Source organism: Mobula birostris, chromosome 32 (assembly GCF_030028105.1).
Source record: "Mobula birostris isolate sMobBir1 chromosome 32, sMobBir1.hap1, whole genome shotgun sequence".
NCBI classification, from domain to species: domain Eukaryota; kingdom Metazoa; phylum Chordata; class Chondrichthyes; order Myliobatiformes; family Myliobatidae; genus Mobula; species Mobula birostris.
This window is the reverse complement of record NC_092401.1, coordinates 28,728,362-28,755,397: the sequence shown is the minus strand read 5'-3', so window position 1 is coordinate 28,755,397 and position 27,036 is coordinate 28,728,362. Positions and strand designations below refer to the sequence as shown.

The 27,036-nt window shown below is 42.4% G+C and overlaps 1 protein-coding gene and 1 long non-coding RNA gene across 10 annotated transcripts in view; one reads left to right on the top strand and one right to left on the bottom strand.

The window, feature by feature from the left end:
- Positions 1 to 27,036, bottom strand: part of LOC140191134 (uncharacterized) — an 89,419-nt gene that overhangs the window by 27,232 nt on the left and 35,151 nt on the right. For 7 of the 9 annotated variants that reach the window (XR_011883756.1, XR_011883759.1, XR_011883755.1 and 4 more), the window contains 2 exons: positions 22,537 to 22,705; positions 3,944 to 4,099 (listed from right to left, as the gene is read on the bottom strand). This is a non-coding gene — a long non-coding RNA (uncharacterized lncRNA). The remainder of the gene's footprint in view (positions 1 to 3,943; positions 4,100 to 22,536; positions 22,706 to 27,036) is intronic. The other 2 variants (XR_011883752.1, XR_011883757.1) reach the window with 1 other exon arrangement.
- LOC140191133 (nuclear factor 1 X-type-like) overlaps positions 26,975 to 27,036 on the top strand; it is a 425,546-nt gene continuing 425,484 nt past the window's right edge. The window contains exon 1 of the mRNA XM_072248245.1: positions 26,975 to 27,018. The gene's annotated coding sequence lies outside the window, so the exon portion shown is untranslated. The remainder of the gene's footprint in view (positions 27,019 to 27,036) is intronic.

Here is a 27,036-nt window from a genome sequence, read left to right as displayed (position 1 = left end):
TCATCCACTTGAAGGTTCAGCGTGTTTTGTGCTCGGAGATGCTCTCCTGCGCACCACCGTGTAATGCGTGGGCATGTGTTGAGTTACTGCCGCCTTTGAGCTTGAACTAGTCTGGACACTCTGCCTTGATCTCGCTCATTAACAAGATGCTTTCGCCCACAGAACTGCCGCTCACTGGATGTTTTTTTTCGTTGTTCGCACCATTCTTTGAGAGAAGTGCTTTGAGAGACTGGTTCTATCACATCTGAAATCCTGTCTGCCCACTACCCTGGATCCCCACCAGTTTGCCTATCGCACCAACAGGTCAACAGAGGACGCCATCTCCACCGCACTTTACTCTGCCCTGACCCACCTGGACAGCCCCAACTCTTATGTCAGAATGCTGTTCATTGACTTTAGTTCAACATTCAATACTGTGATCCCCTCCAAGCTGATCGCCAAACTTCGCCAGCTTGGTATCAGATGATCCCTCTGCAATTGGACCTTAGACTTTCTGACTAACAGACCCCAATCAGTTAAGTTAGACAACCTCTCCTCCTCCACTCTAACCCTGAACACCGGCGTGCCTCAAGGCTGTGTGCTGAGCCCTCTTCTGTACTCCCTTTTCACCTATGACTGCGTTCCTGTACATGGTTCTAACTCCATAATCGAGTTCGCAGACGACACCACGGTGGTTGGCCTGATCAGAGGGGATGACGAGACGGCCTACAGGGACGAGGTCCAGCACCTGGCCGCGTGGTGTGCCGACAACAGCCCGGCCCTTAACTCCCAGAAGACCAAAGAGATCATTGTGGACTTCGGGCATGCTAGGAGCCACACTCACGTCCCCATCTACATCAACGGAGCTGTAGTGGAGCGTGTATCAAGCTTCAAATTCCTTGGTGTCCACATTTCCGAGGATCTCACCTGGTCCCTGAACTCCTCCATCCTGATCAAAAAGGCGCAACAGCGCCTTTATTTCCTGCGGAACATCAAGAAAGCTCACATCTGTCCCAGGATACTGACGGACTTTTACCGCTGTACCATTGAGAGCATACTCACCAACTGCGTCTCAGTGTGGTATGGCAATTGTCCCGTATCGGACCGTAAAGCACTCCAGCTTGTGGTGAAAACTGCCCAGCGGATTATCGGCACCCAATTGCCCACCATTGAGAACATCTACCATAAATGCTGCCTGGGCAGGGCGAAAAGCATTATCGGGGATGCATCTCACCCTAACCATGGATTTTTTACTCTCCTCCCATCCGGTCGGCACTACAGGAGCCTCCGCTCCCGCACCAGCAGGCACAGGAAGAACTTCTTCCCTGAGGCTGTGACCCTGTTGAACCTCTCATCACAGCGCTAAGCAGTATTGCATCCGTATTGTACTGCCTCAGTACTTTATATTTGTGTGCTGTAGCACTTACTTTTTATTCGCAGTTATTTTGTAAATAACACTATTCTTTGCATTTCTGGTTAGATGCTAACTGCATTTCATTGGCTTTGTATCTGTACTCGGCACAATGACAATAAAGTTGAATTTAATCTAATCTAATCTAATCTAAATTCTTTAAATTCGAGAGATGAGCGTGCAAATGGGAGATCAGCAGTTTCTGAGATGCTCAAGCCACCCTCTATGGCAGCAACAATCATTCCACGGTCATAGTGACTTAGATCACATTTCTTCCCCATTTTGATGTTTGGTCTGAACAACTGAACCTCTTGACCATGCTTCCATGCTTTTATGCATTGAGTTGCGGCCACGTGACTTAATAGATATTTCTTTTACGAACAGGTGTACAGGTGAACCTAATATAGTGGCCAATGTGACTGTATATATCTGGGAGGGGTGGTGTAAACGTCAGGGCAACGGGCTCTCTAAAGGGGAGAACTCGCAATCTGAAACCTCAGAATTAACTTCTGGCGAGAGTCTAATTGCTTTTACAGTTTCTGTTTCACTGAAAGGAACTGTTCATTCCCAACTGGAGTCATTAGGACGCATGCTGTGAGAAATGAACTCAATGTGAAGAATTGAAGGTTATACCCGCGGGAGCTGAGGATCCAGCGAGACCCTGACTGTCAACAAGTAGCTGTTTTAGTCTGCTCCGTGACCCACGCTTTTGGACGGGGAGCCGACCAAATTCTTACACAAGGTCGGTTCAGGGATGATATCCCTCCTGGCCGGGTTGACCGAGACCAGGGGTCGCGGTCTTAGTACTGGAGGTTGGCCTTTCAGGACAGAGATAAAGAGACATTTCTTCAACCGGGGGGCGGGGGGTGGTTGTAATGGTCAATTTAGGGGGGCTGTGGAGACCCACTTATTGAGAGTATTCACGTCTGAGGATTCAGGACATGAAGGATTGAGGATATTTCGGATACCGTACTGAGGAATGCAGGGTATTTCTGATGTACAGGTATGCGGATGAATGCAGAAGAAAGACGAGTCATGACCTTCTGGAATAATGAAATAGACGCAAGGGCGGAATTTCCTACTGCTGATGGAACATGGTCATGTGACAGAAATATATTCAGGTTTCCAATAGCCGGAAAGATTAAAGGAAGTATTAATCCAGCGACAGTGAAATGTTTAATGATTCAGATGTCATTTAGATTTAGCACAGCAATGTCACTGGAGCAGCGAGAGTCTCTTTATTTACATGATCTGGTCTCATTCAACTCATGGGGAGTGTAGTGCCGTTTAATCATTGCCTGATACACTCCCTCACAAAGCGACCTAACATGAACTATTACCCGGGAACTTTGATATGTCATATAAATCTATAAATCCTGTCTGTACATGGCATAATGATAACATTCATCTTTCAACACCCACCCATCTCCTAAACTGTTCTAAAGTATGTACAGTATGCCTCCTGTATCTAAGATCAGGCTCACGTGTTTTTTTGCAACAAGGTGCATTTGATCACTGAGTCTTTGTTTGAACTGCATAGAAGGCAAGGAATGATAAATTCAAGGAATTCTGCAGATGCCGGAAATCCAGAGCAACGCACACAAAATGCTGATGGAATTTAGCAGGTCGGGCAGAAGCTATAGAGGGGAATAAACAGCCGACGTTTCAGGCCAAGACCCTTCAAGTTCAATTTCAAGTTTAATTGTCATTCACAATACATGAATACCCATGGGTACAGCCAAACAACTTTACTCTGGGGCCGAGGTGGTGCAAAACACAGTACAAACAGTCACACAGTGACAAGACCTGTTAACTTGCACAGTTTCGGGCATTTAAATGCAAGGTGTTCAAAAATTTGTTAATTTTGACGGAATGCAGATGAAACTGGCCAGTGGTTATGTTGGAATAGAATATCACAACAGGGAGTGATGTTTGCAATCACTGTGTGCCAGAGAGGGAGTGAGACAGTGAGAGAGAGGGAAAGAGGAGAGAGGGAGAGGGGGATAGAGTGAGTGAGAGAGAGAGAGAGAGAGAGAGAGAAAGAGAGAGAGAGAGAGAGATCGGAATCAGAATCAGAATTGGAATTAGAATTGGAATGTCTAATTTATATCAACCTGACGTTTTGTGCAAGAAAGAACATTTTACTTTGTTGGATATTCGATAAGGCCCCTGGACTTTTTGGTTGGCGTAAATTAATCATGGAATACATTCCTTTGGACTTCTTGACATGTATGGTACACTCAAAAACAAATAGTTTTCATAAAACATGGCAACCTTTTCTGCAATATGTAGGTGTTAACCTGTCTGCTGTACTAATAAGGGCTTTTGTATAGGATGTGGTGGTGATGTCTATACTTTGATGGAAGTGTTCTGATAGCTGATATCTGTGAGGGGAAGACATGTAAATGTAAATGTATTTGGAAATTGAAAGTTTTGTTATGTTGAGCAAAAGAAAATTATTTTTTTAAAAATGAACTTAAAAAAGAGTATTTGAATCTGAATCTGAGCAACAGCAGGAAGGTACAGGGGGTCTGAGAGTGTAGCCTTACTGACCTGAATGTTCTTGATATCTCATGCTTTACTTCTGATTCTCATCATCACCTTGTCTCTGAGAAGATAAAGTCTTAAAACACCCTCAATGTTTGCTGGAAATGCCAGGTGACACAGAACTGAAGCTGTGATCCTCAGGGTCACCCAGCTACAGCCATCCTACAAAAGGGCAAAGAGGTGAGGGATGAGTCAAGAGATGTGGAGAGGATCCAACCCAAGTCTGAAATCCGTACAACTCCATTTCCAACATATCCTAAATTAATTCCGAGCATCTGCTAGGCATTCAGACATGTCACCTGCCCTCCCTCCATTTGTTCTGCTCTGTGATGGAGATGGCAGCCAAAACAAATGGATTTAACTAAACATTTTTGTCTGATGCAGAATCACCTGAAAAGGTAACAAGAGGTGGAATCATTCTCTCTGCGAATCTGCTCTTTGACTGCACTTTAGTTCTCTGGTTCTTCCTGTTTACAGGAGGGGATGCAGATCCCAGTGTATATTAATCTATACTTAAAGACTATTTACCCTTTGTTATAAACACAAGAGATTCTGCACATGCTTGAGCAACACACACAAAGTGCTGGAGGAACTCAGCATCTATGGAGTGGAATAAACAGTCGATGTTTTGGGCTGAGACCCTTCATCAAGACCTTATGTTGTGTTCAATGTGCCTTATATATTTATTATAAATTATAAATTAATCATCTAAATTATTATGGATTTTGCAAAAACAAGGTCATGGCCCAATGACCTCGTGCCACCCAACTTGATGCCTGGCATGTGGAGTGCTCCAACTCACTCCTGATTAACAGTTCTCAGGACCGTAACAATGGAGTTTGGAATGGGACTTACTGATCTGCTCAGCTTGGAGGTGTACTAAGAACCATTGCTACCTCCAAAAGCAAGTGTAACCTTCCATCAGCTTGGAGACCAGAATCTCGTGTAGTGCTTAAGATGCAGGCCCATCAGTGCTCTGTAAATCAGCATCAGGACTTCCCTACTCCTTAATGCCAACCATGATGCCCATCTATTGACTGTAGTGTAATGGTTAGCTCAATGACATTAAGGTCTGGGGTGTTCCGGAGTTTGGAGCTCAAATCTGGCACTGACTTTAAGGAGCTTTTACAGTCTCCCTGTGAACTACACGAGTGTCTTCCAAAAGTTTCAGTTTCCTCTTACCTCCAAAGACTGATTAGTAGGTTAATTGATCATTGCAAATTGCCCTGTGACAAGGTTATGGTTAAATAGATTGGTTGCTGGGAGGTGCAGCTCATTGGAATGAAAGGGCCTGTTCTGCGCTCTCTTCCTAAATAAAATAAACAAAATTGTTGCACTTACCTACATTTGGCCCATAATCCCTCTAACCCTGTCTTATCTATGTTTCTGTCTAAGCGCCTTTTACATGTTGTTGATGGATTTGTCTGAATCGCTTCCTCTGGCATCTTGTTCCATATATAGACCAGCTGCTGGGTGAAAAAAAAACTCCTCAGGTTTCCTATTAAACCAAGAGACCATAAGACATAGAGGCAGAATTAGGCCATCTGGCCCATCGAGTCTGCTCCACCATTCAATCATGGCTGATCCTTTGGTTTTATCTCCTCCTCAACTCCAGTTCCCGGTCTTCTGCTGGTAACCTTTGATGCCATGTCCAATCAAGAACCTATCAATCTCTGCCTTAAGTACACCCAATGACCTGGCCTCCACAGCTGCATGTGGCGACAAATTCCACAAATTCACCACCCTTTGGCTAAAGAAATTTCTCCACATCTCTGTTTTGAAAGGGCACCTCTCTATCCTGTGGCTGTGCCTTCTTGTCCTAGACTCTCTCACCATGGGAAACATCTTTTCCACATCTACTCTGTCTAGGCCTTTCAACATTTGAAATGTCTCATTGAGATCCCCCCTCATCCTTCTGAATTCCAGCGAGTTCAGAGCCAGAGCCATTAAATGTTCCTTGTATGATAACATTTTCATTCCTGGAATCATCCTTGTGAACCTCCTCTGGACCCTCTCCAATGCCAGCACATCTTTTCTAAGATGAGGGGCCTAAAACTGTTCACAATACTCAAGGTGAGGCCTCACCTGTGGCTTATAAAGCCTCAGTATCACATCCTTGCTCTTGTATTCTAGACCTCTTGAAATGAATGCTAACATGGCATTTGCCTTCCTCACCACCGACTCAACCTGCAAGTTAACCTTCAGGATGTTCTGAACGAGGACTCCCAAGTACCTCTGCATCTCAGATTACTGGATTTTCTCTCCTTTTTGAACATAGTCCACACATTTATTTCTACTACCAAAGTGCATGACCATGCATTTTCCAGCATTGTATTCATTTGCCACTTTCTTGTCCATTCTCCTAATCTGTCTAAGTCCTTCTGCGTTCTACCTATTTCCTCAACACTACCTTCCCCTCCACCAATCTTTATATCATCTGCAAACTTGGCAACAAAGCCATCTATTCCATCATCTAAATCATTCATATACAGCATAAAAAGAAGTGGTCCCAACACCGACTGCTGCAGAACAGCACTAGTCACTGGCAGCCAACCAGAAAAGGATCCTTTTATTCCCACTCGCTGTTTCCTACCAATTAGCCAATGCTCTAACCTTTCCCCTCTCAATTTAAATATGTTCTCTAGTTCTTGACCCTCCAGCCCTGGGAAAAAGAAAACTGTACACATTCAACCTAATAATTTTATTCTCTCATAGTTTTATACACATCTGTAAGATCACCCTTCAGTTTCCCACTGTCCAAGGAATAAATTCCTCAGTTAATCAATCTCACCTTATAATTCTGTCTCTTGAATCCTTGCAATAAAGATGAACATTCCATTAACCCTGTAATCAGTACCTATACCTGTATGCTGATTCCCCCCTCTGCCTTTTATTTACTCCTTTTGTTGTGCAGCTTTCAACACTCACCACATGCACTCAACTCACTAACCCTAACCCAAACATCTCTGGAATGTGGGAGGAAACCAGAGCATCTGGAGGAAACCCACATGGTCACAGGGAGAGCGTATGAACTGCTTACAGACTGCAGTGGACATTCAACCCCAATCACTGGTGCTGTAAAGCATTACACTAGCCACTACGCTACTGTGTTGCCCTCAAGAGCAGTGAAGGATGAAGACACTGATAAACACTGGCAACATAAATTTATATTTTAAAAAATCAGTTTATCCAGTTTTGTCTGAAGATGTTGATCAGCCACTGACCCACAGGCAGTCAAATCCAAACCAAATTCAAGTTGAAGTTTATTGTCATTCAACTGTATACCATCTAATGACACAACATTCCTCTGGACCAAAGTGCATAACACAGTACCTATAACTCATACGTAATACATGGTAACAATACCACAAATAAATTAACAAATAATAATATATATTCCAGAATATTGACAGTTAGAAAAAGTTAAAAAAAATAGATTCATTAGAAAGTAAACTGGCACTTCATACATGATGAGAGCTGGGGGATGTTAGGGACTCACTGCTTGGGGGAAGAAACTGTTTCCCATCCACACATCATCCCTTCCTTTATAGCAATGTTTTTCTCGCAACCTGCTTTCATCTTGTGCCCAGGACTGTAAACCTCTGCCCCCTGGTCCTTGAACCATCTGCTATTGGGAATGGCTCCCCCAACCCAATCTACCCTATCTTGTGTATGCCTGTACCAAATCTCCTCTCAATGCTTTGCTCCAAGACAACACCATATTCTCTCTTTGAAGATATTAAAAAAAAGAGGCATTCAGCAGTTCAAATTTTATCTCAAAGTTCAAAGTCAGTTTATTATCAAAGTACATATATGTCACCACATACAACCCCGAGTTTCATTTTCTTGTGGGCATTCACAGTAGAGAAAGAAACCCACTAGAATCAATGAAACACCACACACAAAGAATGACAAAAAACAATGTGCAAAAGAAGACAAAATATACAAATAGAAAAACAATAATAGCAATAATAATAATAGTAAATAAAACAGTAAATAAATGATACTAAGAACATAAGTTGTAGATTCCTTGAAATTAATTTATGGAATCAGGTCATTGTTGAGGTGAGTTAAGTTATCCATGCTTGATGATTGCAGTGTAATAACAGTTCATGAACGTGGTGGTTTGGGACCTCAGGCTCCTGTGTAATCTTTACTGGAGTAGTGCATTTAATACACACATATTAGAGCTGACCTTTGTGTGCCTACTGTAGGCTAAACGTCCCACCACCCATTTAGGCCCACTCCATTTTATGTACATCTACTCACAGCATATTGGCAGAGACTGAAAACCACAGTACCAGTGGTGAGGACTAAGAAAGTATGGCCAAGGGAGGTGGAGGAGAGCATACAGGACTGCTTTGAGTTGGTTGTCTAGACGCTATTCAAGAGATTCATCTTTGAGTCTGAATGAATGTGCCACAAACATCACCAGCTTTGTCAAGACCTTTGTGGAAGGACATCTTCAATCTCTCACTGCTGCAGTTGAAGGTTCCTATTCGCTTCAAAAGGGAAACAATCTTATCAGTGCCCAGGAAGATCACAGTGAGCTGCCTTAGACAATTGCCCATTGGCACTCACATCTATTGTGATGAAGTGCTTTGACAGGTTGGTCATGACTAGAACTAACTCCTGCCCAGGTAAGGACTTGGACTTCTTGCAATTTGTCTACTGCCACAGTAGGTCCACAGAAGATACAATTTCGCTGGCTCTCCACCCAGCCTTGGATCACCTGTACAATAGGCTGCTGTTTATTGATTACAGTTCAGTGTTCAACACAAACAGACCCTTAGTTCTAATCAACCAGTTCCAAAACCTGTGCCTGTGTACCTTGCTCTGCCACTGGATCCTTGACTTCCTCTCTGGGAGATCACAGTCTGTGTGGATCCAAAATATCATCTCCTCCTCGCTGACCATCAACATTGGCGCACCTCAAGGATACATGCTTATCCCGCTGCTCTACTCTCTCTACACCTATAACTGTTTGGCTAGGCACAGCTCAAACCACCTGTAGATTTGCTGATGATTTAACTATTGCTGGAAGAATTTCAGATAGCGATGAGGAGGCACACAGTAGTGAGATAGATCAGCTGGCTGTGTGGTGTTTCAAAAGCAACTTTGTACTCAACATCAGAAAGAGCAAGGAATTTGTTGTGGATTTCAGGAACACACGCCAGACTTTACCAAGAGATCAGAAGTGGAAAGAGTGAGCATTTTCAAGTTGTTTGGTGTCAACATCTCTGAAGGTCTATCCTGGGCCTAGCATATTGATGCAATTAAAAAGAAGGCATGTCAGCAGCTATAATTCATTAGGGGTTTGAAGAGAATTGGCATGTCACCAAAGACACTCTTGAACTTCTACAGATTCCAATTGGTTGCATCACCTCCTAGTAGGTAAAGTGCCTGATCAGTACATTTGGTTTTTGCTTCAGATTCTTCAACTGACTGGGGACATTGGATGGAAGGAGATCAAGCTCCTTGAAGCAAGTCAGTTGTGCAGAGTTGGAGGAAGATCCAATGGTTATACTACCTGAGAAAAATGAGGAGTTATCTCTCATTTTTTCCTGTTGACATTGGAGGCCATTCAGTCCATTGAATCAATGCTGTCTCATAAAGCAATCCCATTTAAACCATACTTGGTAATTGTTTGTCATGAGACTGTAATATACTGAAGAGAGTTGTGCAGACAGCTCAGCACATTATGGAAACCAGCCTGCCCTTTATGGACTCTGTCTACACTTCTCACTGCCTCAGTAAAACAACCAAGATCATCAAAGCCTCCACACAGCCTGGACATTCTCCTTTCTCCTCTCTTCTATTGGGCAGAAGATACAAAAGCCTGAAATGCATGATTCAAGGACAGCTTCTTCCCCACTGTTATAACACTATTGAATATTTCCCTAGTACAATAAGATGGACTCTTGTCCTCACAATATTCCTTATCATGTCCTTGCACCTTATTGTCTGCCTGCACTGCACCTTCCCTGCAGCTGTAGCACCTTATCGTGCATTGTTATTCTTTTGCCTTGTACTACCTCAATATGCAGATACATTGAGATGAAATAATCTGTATGATGGCAGATGAATCAAAGTTTTCCACTACATCTTGGTGCATGTGACAATAATATATCAACTTACCCTCATTTATTTTTCTGTATCTCATCCTATCTCACTTGCCATCAACTACCTTCAATTTTCCTACCACCCATCTACACTAGAAGCAATTACAGCAGTCAATTAAACCCACTAACCTGCGTGCTTTTGGAGTGTGATGGAAACAGAGTACCCAGGGAAAATCCTGTGGTCACGGGAATAACGAGCAAACTCCACAGAGACAGTGTTGGAGGACATGATTGAACCCTGGTCACTGAAACTAACGTTTGCAACTCAAAGGCTCATAGATTCATCATCATCATAGATATCAACAACATCACTTGTAAATTGAAGGATTATGTCAGTGTTGTGTAGCTGGGAGTTGATTGGAGATGATGAACCCTATATTTGTAAGGAAGGTGCATTTGAGAGTTGGATTTATTGACTGACAGGATGTAGGCAGTTTGGGGCCCCTTATCTCAGAAAGGATGTATTGTCATTGGAGAGGGTCCAGAGGAGGTTCACGATGATAATTCCAGGAATGAAGATTTTAACATACAAGGAGCGTTTGGCAGATTTGGACCTGTACTCACTGGAATTTAGAACAATGCGTGGGGATCTACCTACCGAATGTTGAAAGGACTCGATAAGGTGGATATGGAGAGGATGTTCCCTCTGGTGAGGTATACAGTACTGGAAGGCATGGCCTCAAAATTGAGGGATGAACTTTTAGTGCAGGAGGATTTTTTTTAGTTAAAGGGTGGTGAACCTGTGGAATGCTTTGCCACAGACTACGCTGGAGGCCAAGTCCATGGGTATATTCAAAGCGGAAGTTGATAGATTCCTGATTGGTCAGGGCAACAAAGGATATGTTGAGAGGGTAGGTGTATAAGGTTGAATAGGATCTGGGATTAGCCATGATGAAATGGTGGAGAGGACTTGATAGTCTGAATGACCTAATTCTGCTCCTATGACTTATGGTCTTATGGTAGACATTATCAAAATTTATTTTTCATCTCCTCGGAAGGGACAAGACTTTCTGACTCTGAAGCCACTTGTAGCTCAGATCAGAGAAAGGCCTCAGACTTCCTTTCCTGGTGGACATCAGTGAGCCAGAAATGTTTTCACAACCTACCATAGTTTCAGGATTGCCCTGGCTGACATCAGCCTCTTTTCAAAGTTCTGATTTATTTAGTTGCTTAGGCTTTAATTTCAAAGCTATCCAGGTGTGTGCGCGCTCGTGCATGCACACTCATGCGCTAAGGGTGGAGGAGACTTGGTGCCTAGGTTAGCTCTTGGAAAGAATTATCCAATTAATCCACTCCAAAGAAGAATGTGGCTGCATTGGAGAGAGTGCAGAAGAGATTCACCTGGATGTTACGTAAACTGGAGGACTTCAGTTATTTATGTGGAGAGATTGGATAGTCAGGGCTTGTTTTTCTGGATGAGAAGTATAGATAGGGTAGGTAGTCAAAAATGTATCCTATATTAGGGTTACCAGGAAAAAGAGGGCATAGAGTTGGTTTTACACAGAGAGTGGTTGATAATTGGGCCAGACAGGGCAGTGGAATCAGATACAATCACTACATGTAAGAAACATTAAACAGGCGCTTTCATAGGCAAGGCATAGTAGGATTCAGTCCTAATGTGGGAAAAAGGGCAAAAAGTTAGTGTAGATGGACAAAAATTTGGCAAGGACATGATGGATTGAAGATCCCATTCCTGTGCTGCACAGCTCTGTATTTCTTGAAGTGTGACCTGAGATAATCCTCTATGACCCTATAAAATATTCATTTGCAATTTTAGCCCAATTACCTTTTCAATGTCCCTGTTGAATCTTGTCCTGCTGCTTTTGCTATGTAAACTATCTCTTCGTACCTCTTCTGCCTCTTCTCCTAAATCATCAACCTGTGTCCATTCTCACTGATCTTACAAACAGTCATCCAGAATTCAGTCTAAGGAAACCCATGTGCAGCGAGCACAGCCAAACCTAGAGGGAGTGTCCTCCAAACAGTCACATCAGCTGAATATTTGCTGATGATTGAAGCAACTGTGTCTAAGAATTCAAATGTCCTCTTCGTGGATTGAGGATGTCTTCCACACTGTTCTTGAGGCAGCCAGTGAGGCCATGCTGGTAACTGCAGACTCTTTCACAGATGGGGCTGGAGGTGACTAGGAGGGTGTGCATGAGGGCTCGTTATGCCAGGCCTCAAGGCTCTCAAAGATCGGTGGATAACTGTTTGTCAGATTGGAGGCCAGTGACTAGTGGTGTGCCTCAGGGATCTGTACTGGGTCCAATGTTGTTTGTCATATACATTAATGATCTGGATGATGGGGTGGTAAATTGGATTAGTAAGTATGCAGATGATACTAAGATAGGTGGTGTTGTGGATAATGAAGTAGGTTTTCAAAGCTTGCAGAGAGATTTAGGCCAGTTAGAAGAGTGGGCTGAAAGATAGCAGATGGAGTTTAATGCTGATAAGTATGAGGTGCTACATTTTGGTAGGCCTAATCAAAATAGGACATACATGGTAAATGGTAGGGCATTGAGGAATGCAGTAGAACAGAGGGATCTAGGAATAATGGCGCACGGTTCCCCGAAGGTGGAATCTCATGTGGATAGGATGGTGAAGAAAGCTTTTGGTATTCTGGCCTTATAAACCAGAGCATTGAGTATAGGAGTTGGGATGCAATGTTAAAATTGTACAAGGCATTGGTGAGGCCAAATTTGGAATATTGTGTACAGTTCTGGTCACTGACTTATAGGAAAGATGCCAACAAAATAGGGAGAGTACAGAGGAGATTTACTAGAATGTTACCTGGGTTCCAGCACCTAAGTTATAGAGAAAGGTTGAACAAGTTAGGTCTTTATTCTTTGGAGCATAGAAGTTTGAGGGGGGCTTGATAGAGGTATTTAAAATTATGAGGGGGATAGATAGAGTTGATGTGGATAGGCTTTTTCCATTGAGAGTAGGGGAGATTCAAACAAGAGGACATGAATTGAGAGTTAAGGGGCAGAAGTTTAGGGGTAACACAAAGGGGAACTTCTTTACTCAAAGAGTGGTAACTGTGTGGAATGAGCTTCCAGTAGAAGTGGTAGAGGCAGGCTCGATTTTGTCATTAAAAAAAAAATTGGATAGGTATATGGACAGGAAAGGAATGGAGGGTTATGGGCTGAGTGCAGGTAGATTGGACTAGGTGAGAGTAAGCGTTCGTCACGGACTAGAAGGGCCGAGATGGCCTGTTTCTGTGCTGTAATTGTTATATGGTTATATGGTTGTATATATGGTACCTTGTCAAAGGCTTCCGAAAGTCCAAGCACCCAATATCCTCCTTTATCTATCCCGCTTGTTTTTTATTTCCACAAAGAATTCCAACAGGTTTGTCTGGCAAGATTTTCCCTTGCGGAAACCATGCTGACCATTTTATCATGTGTCTCCAAGTACCCCAAATCCTTAACAATTGACTCCAACGTCTTCCCAACCATTGAGGTCAGACTAATTGGCCTATAATTTCCTTTCTTCTGCCTCTCTCTTCTTGAACAGTGGAATGACATTTGCAATCTTCCAGTACCCCAGAATCATGCCAGAATCAATTGTTTCTTGAAAGGTCATTACTAATGCCTCCACAGTCTCTTCAGACACCTCCTTCAGAAACCTGGGGGTGCAGACCATCAGGTCCAGGTGACATCTTCCTTCAGACCTTTCAGTTTCTTAAGAAACTTCTCCTATGTAGTGGCAGCTTCATACACTTCTGCCCCCGATACTCTCAGACTTCTGCCATACTGCTAGTGTCTTCTACGGTGAAGACTCTTACAAAATACTTCATGACGGAGACCGAATCCCAGAGTTGTGGAAGCAACTGGGATAAGAACACCAGGTACATCCTATTAGCAGAGAGAAAATCCCTGAGTTGCAGAACCTATTGCGACAGGGACACCAAGCACCTCCTCATTGATGGAGAGAGGACCCTGGACTCGTGGAAGTGACTGGAACAGGGTCACCAGGTACCTCCTCATTGGCAGAGAAGGAATCCCAGACTAGGATAGGGGCACCAGGTTCTCCTCATGAGTGATGCAAAACACTTATTCAGTTGATTCATCATTTCCTTGTCCTCCATTTCTACCTCTCCACCATTATTTTCTAGTGGTCCAATATCTACTCTCACCTCTCTTATTCACTTTATATATCTGAACAAATTTTTGGTGTTCTCTTTAATATTATTGGCTTGCTTATCTTCATATCCCATCTTTTCCTTCTTTATGACTTTTTTTGGTTGCCTTCTGTTGGTTTTGAAAAACTTCCCAATCCTCTAACTTCACACTAATTTTATGCTCCATTATATGCCCTCTCTTTGGCTTTAATGTCGGTTTTGACTTCTCTTGTCAGCTACTGTTGTGTCATCCTGCCTTTAGAATACTTCTTCTTCTTTGGGATGCAAATATCCTGCACCTTCTGAATTGCTCCCAGAAATTCTCTGCTAATGTTCTTTTCCGATCAATTTCGGTCAGCTCCTCTGTCATGCCTCTGTAATTCCCTTTACTCCGCTGTAATACTGATACATCTGACTTTAGCTTCTCCTTATCAAATGCAAGGTGAATTTGATTATATTATGATCACTTACTAAGGTAAAGAGCTCCTTTACCTTCAGGTTTCTATTCAATACAGCACCCAATCCAGAATAGCTGATCCCCTAGTGGGCTCATCCATGAGCTGCTCTAACAAGCAATCTTATATGCATTCTAGAAATTCCCCCTTGTGGGATCCAGCACCCACCTGATTTTCCTAATCTACCTGCATATTGATATCCCCCTTGACTATTGACATGCCCTTTTGACATGCATTTTCTATCCCCCATTGTAATTTACTAATGTTTGGGGATCTGTATATAACTCCCACCAGGGTCTTTTTACTGTTGCAGTTCCTTAGCTCTGCCCACAATCATTCAACACCTTCCGATCCTGTCACCTCTTTTTAATGGTTTGATTTCATATTTTACCAACAGGGCCACACCACCCCCACTGCCTACCCGCCCATCCTTTCAATAAATGTGCATCCTAGGATGTTCAGCTGCCAGCTATAATCTTCTTTCACCCATGATTCAGTGATGCCCACAACATCATAAATGCCAATCTGTAACTGTGTTATAAGTTCATCTGCCTTTTGTTTATACTGTGTGCATTCAAATATAACAGCTTCAGTCCTGTGATTACCCTTATCAATTTTGTCTGTCTTTTACACTGAAACACATCTTGTTGACTGCAATTTTGCCCTTATCATCAGCCACTCCATACTGGCAGTCTCACTGGCTCTATTTGTAAACCAACTATCTCATCCTCAATGCTATCATTTCGATTCCCACCGCCCTGCCAAATTAATTTAAACCCTCCCAGACAACTCTAGCAAACCTGCCCGCAAGTATATTGTCCCCTTCGGGTCCCATCCCTTTTGAACAGGCCATACCTTCCCCGGAAGAGATCCCAATGATCCATAAATCTGAAGTCCAGTCCCCTGCATCAGTTCCTCAGCCTCGCATTTACCTGCCAAATCATCCTATTCTTACCTGCACTAGCAGCAATCCAGAGATCACTATCCTAGAGGTCCCGTTTTTCAGTTTTCTACTTATCTCCCGAAAATCTCTCTTCAAGACCTCCTCGCCTTTCCTACTTATGTCATTGACTCCAACATGTACCAAGGCTTCTGGCTGCTCACCTTCCCCCTTTAGAATGCTGTAGATCCAGTCTGAGACATTCCTGATACTGACACGTGGGAGGCAACACACTATCCAGGTGTCTCTATGGTGCCCAGCTACCTTCCTCTGCATCCCTCCACTCTTTGACCTGATGCTCTGATTCCTGACCCCCTGCCAAACTAGTTTAAATCCTCCTGGAAAGCACTAGAGAATCTCCTGGCCAGGATATTGCTTCTCTCCAGTCCTCTGGTTCAGGTGCAGCCTGTCCCTTGTACAGGTCACCCATGCCCCAGAGGAGTTTCCAATGATCCAAGAACTTGAAACCCTGCCCTCTGCCCTGTTTTTAGCCATTCATTTATCTGTACTATCATTGTATTCCTGCCCTGATTAGAACATGGCACCAGGAGTAATCAAGAGATTATTACCTTGGAGGCCCTGCTCTTCAGCCTCTTTCCTAACTTTCTGTATTCTCAGCACAGGACCTCTTCCCCCTTTCTACCTATGTCATTAATATGACTTCTGGCTGCTGTCCGTCCCCCTGGAGAATTTTCAACAGCCGTTCCAAGACATTCTGCACCCTAGAACCTGGAAGGCAACACACCATCCTGGTGTCTCTTTCTCGGCCACAGAATCTCCTGTCCATCCCCCTAAGTATTGAGTCTGACTTTACCCTTTACATGTGGGTACCCATTTACTACTGAACCTCCGAGCTGGCTACGGTGCCACAGCCTGGCTGCTACTGCTGGGCCCTCATAGGTCATTCCCCCCACAGTCTCCAAAGGAGTAGACTTGTTGCTGAGAGGAATGGTCACAAGAGAACCCTACACTAACTGCTTACTCCCCTTACTTCTCCCCTTACTATCCGAAACCTGCATTCTGGGTGTGATCACCTCGTAAAAGTTTCATCCGTGAGGTTTTCAGCCTCCTGGAAGGTCCTGAGTACATCCAGCTCCAGTTCCAGTTTCTTGACCTTGTCAGTCAGGAGCTGATGTGGGGTGCACTTCCTGTAGATGTAGTTATTAGGAAGACTGCTAGGTAACATGAAATGCCATCTCTCACAGGAGTATTCCACCGTCTTAACCACCCTGCCCACACTAAACTAAGGAGCAAGGATTACAGACAATAAAAGAAGCTTACCTGTACTTGCTTATGCCTCCTCTCTGAAACCTTTGAGTTTCGTACCTTCCTAGGTCACTTACTCAGCCTCTTCTCGCTGAGCTTGTTATACCTTTGCCTCCAACTTCTCAAGCCCAAGTTTTACAATCAAAACAAATGATAATAAGTGACACAGCTTCCTGATTCTCCGCTTGTTCATGCCAAAGCCTGACCACCCTCGTACTGGCCAATTTCAACAATGGCCGCTGCCACAATGGCTGCTTTGCTTAAACTTCCCTTCTTTTTGTTGGCTCAAATAATACTCACTCCCGACGAGACTAGTTCTTTTCAAATGGTTCTTGCTCTGCGACAATGCTGCTCTTTCACTTGCTAATTCAAAGAATACTTGTAAATGTAAAATACATGTGAAATATGCATGTAAATATACAGTATATGGTGAATAAAGTTGATCCTTGAACCTTGAAACCCACCTGGTCACAGAGGAACGTACATTGTTTACAGGTAGCGAACCAAACCCCAGTCGGTGATTGCTGGCACTGTAATGGCACTGGCACGCTAACTACTCCAACACAGAGCCACTCCTATTCCTATGGATCTCTGCCTGAATATGCTCAGTGACCAAATTTTCACAGCCATCCTGGGGGGAAAGAATCTCCAAGCTTTCCTGTCCATTAGATGAAGGATTTTTTCTCGCTTCAGTCTAAAATGGTCTTTCCCTCACTCAAGCTTGAGCCTACTGGGTCCTGACACCACAACCAGGAGTAACATCGGACCTACATCTATCCTTTCAGGCTCATTGCCACAAAATGACTTTGGAGACCAAGCCATTGGATATATTTAAAGCAGAGATTAGTAAGTTCTTGATTAGTAAGGGTGTCAAAGGTTACAGGTATAAGATAAGAAAATGGGGTTGAGGGGGAAAATAAATCAGCCATTATTAAATAATGGAGCAGACCCTATGGGCCTAAGAGATTCCTCAATTCTACTTCTATATCTTATGGATTTATGGTTTTATATTTCTCCTTAGATACAGGTCTGAACCTGATTGAAGGTTGTATAAAGTTTGGTTAAACTTCATTGAGAGGTCCGTGTGCATTTCTTATTGTTGGATTCAATGCAACATCAACAGGCACTGAAGAAGTCCATGGTTGACTAGAATGATGGCTAAACCTGATATCATCCTTGCTCTGTTATAGGAGGGATGTCATTGAAATGGAAGGAGTGCAGGAGAGTTTTATGAGGATGCCGCCAGAACTTGAAAAGTCATGTTACAGGGAATGGCCGGGCAGGACTTTATTCTTTAGAACGTAGGAGACTGGGGGGATGGGGGGGGAGGGTGACCATATAGAGGGGTACAAAATCATAAGGGCTATAGATTAGGGAATCTTTTTCTCAGAGAAGGGGAACTAAGGACCAGAAGGCATAGATTTAAGGTGGACGGTGAAAAATTTAAAAGGAACTTGAGGGGCAACTTCTTCATGATGACTGTGGTGCACTGATGGAACAAACTGCAGAAGAAGTGTTTGAGCAGGTACAATAATAACATTTAAGAGACATTTGGACATGTACATAGATGAGAAAGGTTTAGTGGGATATGGGCTAAATATAGGCAAATTGGTCTAGTCTCATAAGCACCATGGTCAGTAGAGATTAGTTGGGTCATAGGACCTATTTCTATGCTGCATGACTCTCCATGTGACTATAACTCTCTATGAGTTACAGGCACGGTACATACAGATGGATAATAAATAAGCCATGATGGAATGGTTAATTAAGCTTACTGGACTGAATGGTCTAATTCTGCTCCCACATCTTACAGTCATAAGGTCTATAACTTCAAGAATTTATTTATCACAGAAGGGTGAACAGGCTTTTCACTTGGGTTGTAAAATTGAAATGTGATGCACAGATTTTCCACTTCCAGGAAAGAGTAAGGTTTTTTCCATTCCTCACTAAACTACTGAATTACCAGTTAGAAAATACAGAAAATTCTTTATCCAGTGAGTGGAGAGGTCATAGAACTCTCCAGCACTGGAACAGGCTAGGCTGAAGACCTTGGCGTTTCCAGAGAAGTTTGGGATGAAGAAAAGAATAGAGGCTTACAGCCAGGATTGATGATAGGAGGTGTGAAAAGAGGTGAAGTCCTATTGCGCAGGGGTTGGGTTGAACGGGCTGCACTCCTGGTGAGTCGTACAACAGAAGTATATTCCTGGTCAATTCTGCAGCACATCTCCCTTCTTATTCACAGACCCTTGCACTCTTCAGTAATCTGAATCAGTTTTAGTTTTTTATCTCAGTCTGTGCTTCGTCTCTGTCACTTTCACACACATTCACACACGTACACACACTCTCACACAGAAAACAAATCTTTTTCACACTCTCACACACACTTGGTTGCCCCTGCATTAAATCTAACTCCGAGTAAGTTCAGCAACACCAAATCTCATTTCATATGCTTACATTAACATCAGCCACACATTCAGACTTGGATATAAACCACAATTGTACATTCAGTTTGTAACAGTCCTTGCTTATATTGTGAGTCATGGCCAAATCTCCTGAAACTTCTAATGAAATTTAGCCAGATGAAAGATATGGGCATCAGTGGTCCATCATCCCAGCCCCAGGACATAATTGCCGGAGCTCCTCTGCATAGGGTCCAACCATCTTCAGCTAGTTCATCAGTGACCCTTCTTCCATCATAAGGTGCGGAATGAGTTGCTTTATTGACGATTACACAACGCTCAAATCCATTTGAACCCCTTGAGTGTAAGAAGCAACCTATGTTTGCATGCAAGTTTTATACAACATTTTGTCAGGGGCTGACAATGACATGTAGAAAATGACAATGACAATAAAACGCCAGACAGTGACTATCCCCAGTGAGATGGAATAATCACCTGCCTTTGAGCTTCAATGATATTACCATTCCCAAATCAGCAAAGCCCAGATGTGGAGTTGCCAGATTTTGCGAGGGGCTCTTACAAGTGTGACAGTACATAAACTGGTTGATCCTAGAGAGGGGGGAGGGAGGGCAAGTGGTCTTGGGGGGGGGGAAGATGTGGGGGGTGGAAGTGTAAGGGGGGAAGGTGATCTAGGAAAAGGGGTAGTGGGAATGGAGTGAGGGGGAACATAGTGGAGGGGTGGGGAGCAGGAGGGAGGCAGAGTTGTCCTGGGGAAGGTGGAGGGAAGCAAGAGGAGAAAGGGTGGTTCGGGGGAGTGGAATGTGTGGGGAGTGGGTGGAGGATGGAGATCATGATCTGGGGAGAGGGGTAGTGGGGGACGAGTAAGGAGGATGGTAGGAGATGGGGAGTGGAGGAGGAGGGGACCTGGAGAGGGGAAGAGAAGGGTGCTCCAGGATGGCGGTAGAGGCAAGCACATTAAAGAATTTTCAGAAGGCACTTAAATTGATAAGGTGCCATACATAAGGCTTCTTAACAAGATAAAATCCCATGGCATTACAAGAGAAATACTGGCATGGATAGAGGAATGGCTGACAGGCAGGAGGCAGTGAGTGGGAATAAAGGGGGCTGTTTCTGATAGGCTGCCAGTGACTAGTGGGACTGCTGGTTTTCACATTGTTTGTCAAAGATTTAGATAATGGAATTGATGGCTTGGCGGCAAAGTTTGTGGATGATACGAAAATAGATAGAGGGGTAGGTAGTGCTGAGTAAGCAATACAATTGCAGCAGGACTTAGACAAATTGGAAGAATGGGCAAAAAATTGGCAGATGGCATATAGTGTTGGGGAATGTACGATAAAGCATTTTGATAAAAGGAACAATAGTGCAGACTTTTATCTAAATGGAGATAAAACTCAAACATCAAAGGTGCAGTGGTACTTAGAAATCCTCATGTAAGATTCCCAGAAGGTTAATTTACAAGTTGGGGCTGTGGTAAAGAAGGCAAATGCAATGTTGGCATTTATTTCAAAGGGAAATAAATTTATTTCATTGAAACTTACCGAATGTTGAAAGGACTAGATAAAGTGGATGTGGAGAGGATGGGGATATCCAGAACTGGAGGGCACAGCCTCAAAATTGAGGGGTGATCTTTTAGAACAGCGAAGGAAGTTTTTTATCCGAAGAGTAGTGAATCTGTGGAATGCTCTGCCACAGACTGTGGTGGAAGCCAAGTCCATGGGTATATTTAAAGCAGAAGTTGATAGTTTCCTGATTGGTCAGGGCATCGAAGGATATGGCGTAGGGGGTTGAGTGGAATCCAGGATCAGCCATCATGGAATGGTGGAGCAGACTCGATGGACTGAATGGCCTAATTCTGCTCCTATGTCTTATGGTCTAAGGATATTTAAGAGACTCTTAGATAAGGGATATGGAAGATAGAAAAATGGAGAGTTATGTAGGAGGGAAGGGTTAGATTAATCTTGGAGTGGGTTGAAAGGTTGGCACAACACTCTGGGCCAAAGGTGTTTGATGAAGTGGTCACCGAGATTGTGCAAGAGTTTCTATTAATGTATCAGGATATCTTAGGATTTCTGGGAGACTTGCAGGTCTTCTGGAATCATGTCAGCACTGAAGGGTTCCCCAAAGAGTGTGTCAGCATTAATACAAATTGTCATGAGTGTCAGCATTGTCAAGGATCTCCAGAAGTGTGCCTACATTTGCAAGTGGTTGTGCAAGTTATCATTCGTTTTAGCAGAGAGCAACAGCATGCCAGAGAGTAAAATATGACATGAACACTTGTGGGTGGGTCCTCAGCGGTCAGAGGTTGACAACTTTGCTCAGCCACATTCTTGCCTTCTATTCCCGTATTTACACAGACATTTGCAATCAGGTAAAACTTGAAGCATATTTAAAAACAAGGGAAGAATTCAATGCAAAATTGAGAAGGAGACTACAGCCAATCTAAAGGCAATTGTCAGAAAATTAATGGAAGTTTTCTTCGAGTTCAGTGAAGTAAATTAGTTACAATAAACATATAATAAACATAGAAAATTAATCTCAGGATGATATGGTGACATATACTTTGATAGCAACGTTCCTTTGAACTTTGAACTTTAATCTGAATCTGGCATCTGGGCTCACAACCTAAATAAGTGATTGCAAATGCTTGCTCCATAAATAATTCACTATTTACAGACAATAGTGATAAATGGGGTATTTTATTAGAGCCAGCTTTCTATAAAACTGCTTTAGTTGGACTGTCAAGCAAATCATGGGTTCATTTGCAAACACATTTTTGGAACATTGCAATCCTCGTTCCCCACTCTGCAAACCGTCCTTCCCCTCAAAATCCTAAACAGACACCATCCTGGCTCTGCTCTCTGCTCTCTTCTCACTACTACCATTGGACAGGAGGTCCCACACCACCAGATTCAAGAGCAGTTATCACCTTACAACCATTAGGCTCCAGAACCTGTGTGGATAACTTCACTCTTCACAATTCTGAACTGATTCCACAACCTATCGACTCATTTTCAAGGACTCTCTACAACTCATATTCTTTTTCTTCTTCTTCTTTTTCTTCTTCTTCTTCTTATTATTATTATATTTTGTACTTGCACAAAATTTGCACCTTTTGTCTTTGTGCTTAGTTTTTCATTGATTCTGTTGTATTTCTTTGTTCCACTATGAACACCTGCAAGAAAATGAATCGCAGTATGTACTGACATGTACATACTTTGCTAATAAATTTACTTTGAACTTTGAGAAACGACTGGAAACAATTTGATCACACACCTGCAGGAGGAGAGGGCAGCTGGGGCCCAGCCCAGAGGTCCACTTGACCAGCTGCTGCCCCCAGAGCCAGACTGATCTCAGACTGGTCCCACCAGACCGGTGTCTTCACTGAACCTCGGGCCAGGACCAGGACTCCGCTTCGTGGGAGGGGTCTCGCGGCTGAATACAGCTGAGGACATGAGGAAAGAGGAAGTCAGACTATCTCCTTTATACCCGAAACATAAGATATTCTGCAGATGTTGGAAATCTAAAGTAATACCCACAAAATGCTGGAAGAACTCAACAGGTCAGGTGGCATCCATAGAGAGGAATAAACGGTTGACGTTTCGGGCCGAGATCCTTAATCACGACTCCTTCATAACCTATTCCTCCCCTCCTAATCCATGCGCAATCAGGAAGATGTGAAAACTAACAAAAAGAACAATAAAACGGAAGATTTGTTTGGAAAAGATCATAGCTTGGACCTATTCCCCACTGCCACGCACCTGGCTAAGGTGTGGCCAGGAAACGTGGAGTCTCCTGCCGAAGTTTTGCTTAAAAGTTGTGCGCATTCGCGACTGGCCACCGAAGGGTTAACTCGAGTGGGAGGGAAAGAGTTAAAACACTTGGGCTATGTGCCGTATAGGATTCCTTTCCTGGTAAAAGTGTTTATTTTTAAATGCAACAGCGAGCAGACGCGGATTTATTGAACTGTTAGTAATGAGTAATATGTGATATGATACCACAGTTTGATACCGACAGAAAAATAAGTCAGGTAAAGGGTATTTGATAACTTTTTTAAAAAAAACGTGATAATGCTCCCGGCTCAGGGGCAAAAAGACTTAACATCGAAAGTATTGATATTGACCCTTCCTGAACAACTCAGGGGCTCGTCTACCGTGTTCCAACGTCCATGAATCTCCGTTTTGTGTTGTGTAGTGAAGCACATTGACACCATAAAGTGATTTGTGATTTCCTCCGATTATAGAATGTCACTGGTTTAACCCCAGTTACACTCTCCAGCCAAGTACTAAAATGAGTTATGAATAATCGTGCGCGCTGAAGCCGCCACAGCAAAGTGTTTCTATTTCTTTGGCTCACATTTAATATATAACAAATAACACAGTTTATGCCTGGTCTTAAACAAGCAAGAAACAAGTGTACATCAACTGACCTCTAAGCATCAAAATCATCCTATCTCCTTTTCACTTTCTCTTTTTTTTATCCCCCTTCCCAACTTCCTCCCCCCATTTCGAGTCTCTCCAATTCTCTGTTACAATTTCTCGCTATTATTTTATTGCCTGTCTATTTATCTTTATCTCGCCCTCTCTCTAGCGCGCCTGGCCGGTGCTCCCCTGTCTCCACCCTGCCTTGCCCGCCGCTCTGGAAGCCCAAGCGGAGAATTCGATTAGATTCTGACAGTTGAGGAGTTCCGAGGTAAGAATGGCTGTTCGGAGTAATTCCTGGAATATCCACAAAATTCTCTTCGAAGCCCCGGTGTACGGGATTGGTCTACCCCACACAATTAACGAGGAACAGATACACTGACCTGAGGAATTGAGACCTGGTTTCTGCATCGAAAACTACAATACGTTCCGTAGTATATTTTTCGCATTTAAAATATTTTACCGCGCTAGTTTGAAAAAAACAGATCTGATCGGGATAACAAATAATATCATCTTTAAATTAACCCAAAGAAAGCATTTCATGGATTTAGAAACTTAGTCAAATATGTAATAAATTAAATAACGATAAATTCAAATTCATTTTATTAATGTTAAATTCATTTAAATTTATAATTAAATTCATTTAACAATTACATAGCAAGAACTTCCGACTCTTTGCTTTAGATTCCTACTTTTGGGATTGGTTAAGTAAATCCCAGGTCAAGTCCTGATGAAGGATCTCGGTCGAAATGTCGACTATTTATTCCTTTCCAGAGGTGCTACCCTGATCTGCTGAGTTCCTCCAGCATCTTGTATGTGTTACCCCGGGTTAAGTCTTGCCTATTTACTAATGGGAAGATTTGAATCTCTGAAAGTTAGTACTATTACACAGTTAGTTACCTATTTGTAATTTATTAGGTGCCGTTTCTAAACAAGCGGCTTGATTTTATTTTACTTGAAGAAATTGCTACAAATTCAAATGCCAAGGGTCAGGGAAGGAACAATGCCTTTGAATTGGAACGTTTTTGGGCCCGGAGTGTTGCTGTCTGCGTGGGCGAGAGATTCGTGATTAAAGCGTTTGGACGCCAATAAATATCACTCAAACACCTGAAATGCACTATTATTAAAATGTGGTTATTCGGGAGAGTCTCCAACGGCGACCGCAAAGCCTCAGATGTACACTGTTGCAAGGGTTTTTTTTGATGTTTTAGCAGCATTATCCAAGGGCGGTTTTCACGTACAAACTCAATATCACTCACTCGTTCTGCCCTGCGAACCAGCCTTGATGGACCACAAGATTGCTTTAACCATCCACGCCTATATTGTTACTAGTTTCCAGCCTGATGTTCCCCGGTCGGGTAATAAAAAATAGTTTAATTGATGTGATCTGAGAAGATAACAAGTATAAACTTCTGGCGTGGTCCTCTCGTTTCCATGTAATAGATGGTTTGGAATTTAATGCTGTATTATGCAATTAATTAGTGATATCCGAACTAGCATTTTTATGGAATATATCTACGCATCTAAACAATTGTAACTTCACTCACATCAACTCAGAGCCGATTCCATAACCTGTGGTCGCATTTTCAAGCACTCTACAACTCCTGTTCTGTCTGTGTGTCCATTCATTTATCTCTCTGTCTGTCTGTGTATTTAAGTGCATAGGTATGTATTTACTTATTTAATTGCATTTGAACTGTTTGTCTTTTTGCACATTGGTTTGTTTGCCAGTCTTTTTGTCTAGCTTTCACTGATGATATTGTATTTCTCTGTTCCACTCTGAATGCTTGCAAGAAAATGAATCTCAGGGTGATATATAGTGACGCAAAAGTACTTTGATAACAAATTTACTTTGAACTTTGAAATGAAAATTATAGGGGTAGATATTTACCGATGTATATTTCACCCTCTCTACCTATGTATCTGTTTATATTTACATATATTGACATATATCCTTACTTTTCAATTTAAGTTAATATTAAATTGCTCCGCATCAACATTTAATGCAAGAATACTTCGTAGTTATATGCTGAAACAGGCAGATAAAATTCGGGGCAACAGCGAAGGGTTGAGGGAAAGATGTAGCAACTGCTCAGTCAAAACAGATTCGACAAAGAAGCATTATTTAAAGTGCGCCTCGTTGCTTATTATAGTTACAATATTCCTTTGACAAGGTAATGAGGTAACGATAAAATATTTTAAATCAAGCACGAAAGAGGACGATAGAGTAATAAAATTAAACTTCACAGGGTATTACTCGTTAATACACACAAGTTGGAATACTCCCTGTAGACAAAAATCGCGCCATAAATTGGCACTTTCAATGCTCTTTTTAATTGTTTTAAAGACTGATGAAATTATTTCTCCAGAAAAATCTTAATTTTCTTTCCGTATAGGGAAGTGCGACCAGAGACGTGCCACTGAAACTAACAAAGTAATTTCCTGATTTATATTTAGAAGTAACATATAATAATCGTGGCGAAGTTTCTAAAATATATGCAAACCTCAATAATTTACGTATATCTTCAAAACAAGTGTTCGCGTGGCAAAACTTTATTTTAAATTAACTGAGAATTTACTTTTTGTTCCTACAAATGTTTAGATTCGATTTTATTTTAAGTCAGATAGCAAATAATTATTTCTTGTTTCTGGCCTCGTAACAAAAGATGGAATAAAGTTACACTGTCTTCTAACCTTCCTAACTTAATTCTTCATTTAAAACGAGGGTTTACAGCATATCCACGGGCGTGCGTTGTCGCAAATTCATCCAGGCATTATGCAGATCCGTGGATGCATTTCATTATATTTATATTGAACAGAAAATGCTCGTTAGATTATACATTTTCAATGTGTCCCGTGCATGTAAAATTTTGCCTTTAAGATTATTTGCCTGTGATACAATGTGTGTATTAAAGCCAAATCGTCACATTAATGTTTAAAAAGCATCTAGAAATCTCACTGCCTAGATACTCAATAAACAAACACTTTTTAAATACAGTTCCAAACCGGCCAGGAAATTAGAACTCTTTTGGCAAGCAGGAAAATATGACTTATAACAAGCGAGAGACTGGGTTGTTCAGTCTTGTCCTTTGAAAAGTAGCCCTGGAACTGTTAATCATGCGGTTGATGTAAAAGCGGGTGAATAAGATATGTATAGGAACCGAAGATGTAAAACGAAATTTCCCAGAGGTGAGAATAAGCCGCGTTCTCACCCTGATTCTGTTTAAATTAATCGTGTACAGGATTATTTTTGGTTGTTTTTAACTGACCTTTTACTTTCCAGGTAACTGTTTAGCATTGTTTTCCGGGAATACTGAACTGCCTTGGCACAGAACTGGTAAATTCACTTCGTTTA